The sequence below is a fragment of the Herpailurus yagouaroundi genome, unplaced genomic scaffold (genome assembly GCF_014898765.1).
Source record: "Herpailurus yagouaroundi ecotype Mexico unplaced genomic scaffold, PumYag 77, whole genome shotgun sequence".
NCBI classification, from domain to species: domain Eukaryota; kingdom Metazoa; phylum Chordata; class Mammalia; order Carnivora; family Felidae; genus Herpailurus; species Herpailurus yagouaroundi.
Genome location: NW_024412388.1, coordinates 6,687,068 through 6,692,965, shown reverse-complemented (window position 1 = coordinate 6,692,965; position 5,898 = coordinate 6,687,068). Strand labels below are relative to the sequence as shown.

General features: G+C 58.5%; 1 long non-coding RNA gene across 1 annotated transcript; it reads left to right on the top strand.

Annotated features, from left to right (window-relative positions):
* The first annotated feature begins 782 nt into the window (after window positions 1-782).
* On the top strand, window positions 783-5,409 carry LOC121020541 (uncharacterized). Its single transcript, XR_005786187.1, has 2 exons — window positions 783-967; window positions 1,977-5,409. It is a non-coding gene; the product is annotated as an uncharacterized LOC121020541 (long non-coding RNA).
* Window positions 5,410-5,898: the final 489 nt, after the last annotated feature.

Here is a 5,898-nt window from a genome sequence, read left to right as displayed (position 1 = left end):
AAAGGAGGGCAGCAAGGGGCTGATCAGGATGGCCTCAGGCTCCTTGCTACGGAGTCGTGTTTATTCCATAAGGGATGGGGAGGTGCAAAGACAGGAGAGTGAAACAGAGTCACGTCTGCCCCGGGGACTGTGTGGGTTCCATGTCACGGAAACCGAGTTTCAACTACCTTGAGCACAAAAGGTAGTTATCAGCTTTCAAAACTGCGGCGTCTGGGGACAGCTCTGCCTTCAGGAAGAGCTGAATCCAGGTGCTCAGCCCACGTCGGCAAGAACTCCGCCTTTGTCTCCACCTCCCTCCGTGTGGGCTCCATTCTCAGGTGGGCCGCTCCCCGCACAGCAGCAACGGAGGGCCCCGGCCATTCCTGTCGCCCGGCCCGGACGCCTGCTCCAGGGTAAGTCCTGCGGCTGCTCTCATTGGCTGGAGGTGAGTCACGAGCCCATCCCTGAGCCAATCATGGCGCCCGATTTGCGAAACTTGGGTCACGTGCCGCCTGCGGGCGGTGGGTGGGGGCAGCCACGCGGATTGAGGGGCGTGGGGTGGGATGCCGTCCCCAAAGTGAAATACCCGCGCTCCGATCAGGAACAGGGAATTGAGGGGCCGGCCGGTGAAAATAACAGACGTCCAGTCACATATTGTATGGTTCCACTTATAGGAAGTGTCCGGAAGAGGTGAGTCCGTAGAGACGGAATGAAGATTGGTGGATGCCAGGGGCCGGGAAGGAGGGAGGTGGGGCGGAACGTTTAATGGTAAGGGGTTTTCTTTTGGGGGGACGAGTGGGAAGTAAGTAGAGGTGATCGTTGCACCACAGGGTGAATAAACACTCTGCGAAATGCCACTGAATTCTTCCCTTTACAATGGTTCATTTTATGTTATGTGTATCTCACCTTAATACGAAATAAAAACACAGCAGCTGTCCATCCGCAGGGATCCTAGGATGCGCCCTCATTCCACAGGGCCTGCTTGCTGGTGAGACTCCTTTTCTTCCCTTTACTCCTGCTTGCTCCCTTAAAAAAATTTTTTTTTAATGTTTATTTATTTTTGAGAGAGAGAGAGCGCGCACTAGCAGGGGAGGGGCAGAGAGCGAGGGAGACACAGAATCCCAAGCAGGCTCCAGGCTCTGAGCTGTTAGCACAGAGCCCGATGGGGGGGCTCAAACTCAGGAACTGTGAGATCACGATGTGAGCCAAAGTCATACATTTAACCGACTCAGCCACCCAGGTGCCCCCTGCTTTCTCCCTTCTTAAGCCTCAGAGAGTTTGGGGCCTGCAAGCAGATTGTAAGTCAGAGGTAATTCTAGGCACGGTCGCCCGCAGGGCCACTGCCCGCGGCAGGGGCCCCGTGGAAACCTGGGCCACTGGTCCAGAAGCTGAGCTCATGTATTTTCGTGGGACCGGGAAAAGGAGGCCCGGGTGAGATGCCAAGGACGTCTTGTTCACCAGCTGTACCTGTTTTGCTCGGGGCTCTGGGCCGTGGGACGGAGCTGCGTTGCATGGGGCGCGTGGCCGGGACCCCCGCTGGCAGGGAGAGCGAGCGCTGGGTCTCCACGGTTGCTTGGCACCGAGGAGGTGCAGGTGACGCCAGCACGGGAACGGGCTGGGCCTGGGGAAAAGCTCTCTGCGCTGGAATGGTAAAGGGGAAAGAGGGTTTTGGCTCCCTCTCTGGGCCTTTCCGCATCCCCCATGCTGGGGTTTGGGCAGAGCCCAGAGCTGCCTTGGGGCTCTCCCAGAACGAGCCTGCCTTGGCTCCTTCAGGAACGGGAGTTTGAATCCAAAGCTGACCTTGGGTTGCTCAGCGCAAGCTGCCTGCCGCGGGCCCAGGGCTCCTGGTCCCCGCGGGGCCCCAGCGGGGCTCGCCTGGCGTGGACGGGGGACGAGTCTCCCCGGCTGAGCTGTGCTCTCTGCTCCTACCTTGAGCCGGAGACGGGCTGATCTCCAGTCCGGGGTCTGGTCTCAATGGATGCGTCTGGGATTCTCAGGACGCGGTGTCGGACCCGTCGGTACTGCCTGTGCCGAGTCACACGCGGTTTGGGGCCTTGTTTACGGTGTGGCTCTCCCCTCCCTGCCAGCCAACTGGGTCAGAACCCGCGAAGGATTTTACAAACTCCTTTCGGGGATTCGCCCGCAACTGAAGCTGGAGAATGATTGGCGTGTGGGACCGTGCTTTGCTCCCGGGAGCTGAGATTTCCCACGTGGCTCCCCTCCTGCTTGGATGTGTCCGGGTGTCAGCGGACACAGCGGGGTGGGTCGTGGCACCACGTGGAATGGGACGGACTGAAGAACAACCACTTTGCCTGTTCCGTTTCCTCATCGGTGAAAAAGGGGATCCGCAAATTCGCCTCCACCCCTGGGACCTTACTGGGAAGTCGGGCCTTTGCAGATGTAATCGGTTAAGGATCTCGTGCTGACATCACCCTGGCCTGAGGGTGGACCCTGAATCTGCCTGCTGGTGTCCTTGTAAGAAGACGAGAGGCCACACAGAGAGACGTGAACAGAGCGGAGAAGGCCACCCGAAAGCAAAGCGGAGAGTGGAGTCATGTGGCCAAAAGCCACGGGATACCTGGAGCTTCCAGGAGCTGGAGGGGGCCAGGAAGAATTCTCCCCCGGAGCCTTTGGAGGGACCGTGGGCCTGCCGGCACCTTGACATCTGACTTGTGGCCTCCTGGACCCGGAGAACTGATGCATGTTGTTTTCCTCACCCGGGTTGTGGCACTTTGTCATGGGCCGTCCCGGGAGACAAAAACACCCCCTCAAGGGACAGCTGTCACCGCAAGCATTGGACACACAGCACATAGGAGGTGTCCCGTGAACGACCGCTAGCATCACTGTGCTGCCTGTGGCCCTGCAGGGGCCCAGCGGGTCAAAAGGAGCATTGCCAGCGTCCGCGGGGACACCCGGCCCCCGTGGTGCCCTGTGTCACCCCACGCCCTCCTGGCTGCCTGCGGCTGGAGCCTTAGGAGGACCGAGCCGGAGGGAGAGAAAACAAGGAGGCAGCTGGGAAGGGCAGCCGTGGGCTGAGGGTTGAGGTCTGCGGGAGGAATGTTCACCGCCATGAATCACGGCTTCCAGGCCCCTCTCAGCCTGCTGACACATCACGCCCCAGGGGGAGGGCAGCGATGACCTCATGCCGGTGGTCACACACTCCGGGCTCCTCCCAGCACCGCCCAGGGCTCAGCGTTTGCCCAGAGGGAGCTGTCCCCACCCCACCCCTGCCCAAGTCTGTGTGCTCTCTCCTCCCTCACACACACGGCAGGACGAGCTGACCTTCGGAGCCAAGACTTCGGTGGAGGTTTATTATCTGGATGCTTTTGGAACGGGCCGGGCGAGCACGCTGAACATCTGCGTGGGGAGGGCCTGCTGGGAGGAGCTTCGAAGGGACTCGTTCCCAGGGCCGGAGTCCCACTCTCTCGATGGCTTACAGACGGGGACACCGAGGCCCAGAGGAGTCAAGGGCTTGCTGTACGCCTCCAAATCCGAGGCCTTTTTGGTTGCAAAGAGCGAGGATTGGAATTCAGAATTTATCTTGGGCAAGACTCTGTTCTGCCTCCTGGACCAGCGGCCTCATCTGCTCGGCCGCCGCCGTGCATCTCACTTCCCCGGCTCCCGGTCCCTGGACGTACCCTCTAGAAACGACTCAATTTCCTTTGCCCTGGCCTTCCGAAAAGCAAGCAGGGCTGCTGATAGCAGTGATCTTAGCTCTACGAGCTGCCCCCGTGCGCGCCCCGCCTTCAGAGACGGAGAAAGTTTTCCCCAGGCCCCCGATTCGGGTTCCTGGCCACTATATCGCCAGACCACCGTGAGCAAGAATCTTAGGAGAGTCTATTGAGACAGGACATCTAGCGTGGAGAATGGGTCCCTGAGCATCTGGGGCACGTGCAGCCCCCAACCTATCTTCTGTCCTAGCTGGAGAGACCTAGAGACTTCGGTGAGCTGAGCCACCGCGGTGCATGGGCTTTGACCAGGGATCTGGGACAACAGGCTGGGCCGCTTTGACCTCCCCAAGGCTCCTGCTTATTTATGTTACCATTAGAACTCGAAGCCAATATTTAAGCATTACCAAAGCAACAGCCCAAATTCTCCAGCCCTTGGCCCCCATCCAGCCCCACACGGTGGGGACGGAGCAGGAGGGAGGGGCAAGGAAAATGAGTCAACCGTGCCCCCCACCTCCCAACCACCTGGGAAAACAGTGGCCCAAAAAGCAGATCTCAGCTTCTCTTGCGGGGCAGCTGTTCGCTTCCGTGGTCCTACGACTCCGCGCTTTGCACCCAGGCAGAACCAAGTCAAGCAAGACCTCGGTCTCCCAGGATTTTATTTTACTTTTGTTGTACGGTTGGAGCCAATAGGTTTTTCAAACTTCGTATAGGCATTTCATGTGGCGAAGAACATGGACAAGCCATCAGGGTTCAATTTTCTTGTCACCGGCCGGATGCATCTTTCACCAGGACCCAGACTAAGCAACGGCACACGGGCGGCACCCTCTCCCCAGGCCCCCTGGTCCCCGCTCCTCGTTACTGGACCCCGAGGGGGTAACCGTTGTGCTCGCCACTCACGGCCTCGCTTAGTTTTGCCTGGTTGTGAACTTTGTATACGTGGAATCGTACCCTATGTTCTCTCCTGGACTGGAGCCAATGGCGTTTTCGGTTCTCGAGAGACCTGAGTGGCCCTTCTCGCCAGCAGCTCTGGGGAGGAGCAAACACAGAGAAGGCACCTTCCCTGTCCCACAAGCCAGTAGGTGTCAAGACAGGAACTGGAAAGCATATATAGAAGGGGAGGGGGCAGGCAGTGATCTTGATTTAAAAAGAAAGGCACACTATCCTTTTGTGCCCCGTGTAACTGGCGTTTCTATCTGGCGTTCGGGGAAGGAGACAGGAGGGGAAGAGTAGAGTCATAATGAGCCCGATGGCTGGGGTCTCCGGAACCTGGGCCCCCCCCCCCCCCATCCTCAGTTTTTCTGGCGGGATGCTGGGGCTGCCTGCATCCTCACTGTCGCCGGGGAGGCTCTCCTCTGCCGGGCTGGCTCCAATAGCCCCCGGGTTTATGCCTGGGCGGCACAGGGCACAGATTTACCAGCTGCGGCCCCCGTGTGTCCCTGTGGTGTGGGTGCTCCTGGGCTCCTGGCCGCCTGATCAGTGGCCCCGTGCGGCACCCCCCCCCCCCCCCCAGGGCTGCCTTGGATTTCAGTGTTTTTTGGTCCCAGGACTGGGGAGTGGGGGAGGGGTAGTCCTTGGTGCTTCACAGCGCGGGGGCCACAGGGAGCCTCAAACTATCTGCAGAGAAGACCCAGCTTAGGAAATGTCCCGTGCGTCGCAGACGGCTGCCTTTGTGAACTATGGTAACCGTGGCATGCTCAGGAAAATGAAAGGGAAGGAATAAAGGCCATACAGGCCCCCCATTTCTTTTTTGTTACTGGAGTCAACGGTCACAAAATTGGTCTCACAAGATAGGATGGGACCAACCTAAAAAGGGGAAAAGGGCATTTGGGGATTCTCAGTGTTTACTTTTTTTTTTTTTTTTAAGTTTATTTATTTTGAGAGAGAAGGAGCAAGCAGGGGAGGGGCAGAGAGAGAGACAGAGAGAGAGAGAGAGAGAGAGAGAGAGAGAGAGAGAATCCCAAGCAGGCTCCAGGCTCCCAGCTGTCTGCACAGAGCCTGACATGGGGCTCGAACCCACGATCCATGAGATCATGACCTGAGCTGAAGTCAGACACTTAACCGACTCAGCCACCCAGGCGCCCTTCTTGGTATTTATTCTTGATCGCTACCCCTGTTTTGATGTCCTTGTGACAAGCTGTTAGCTGACCAACACAGGCCAGTGGGTCACCTTTGTAACAGCACCACCCTGAACACCCCCTGCCCTGCCCTCAGCTGACCTTGTCGGGTCTCCGTGGTTTGTATCTGTCTG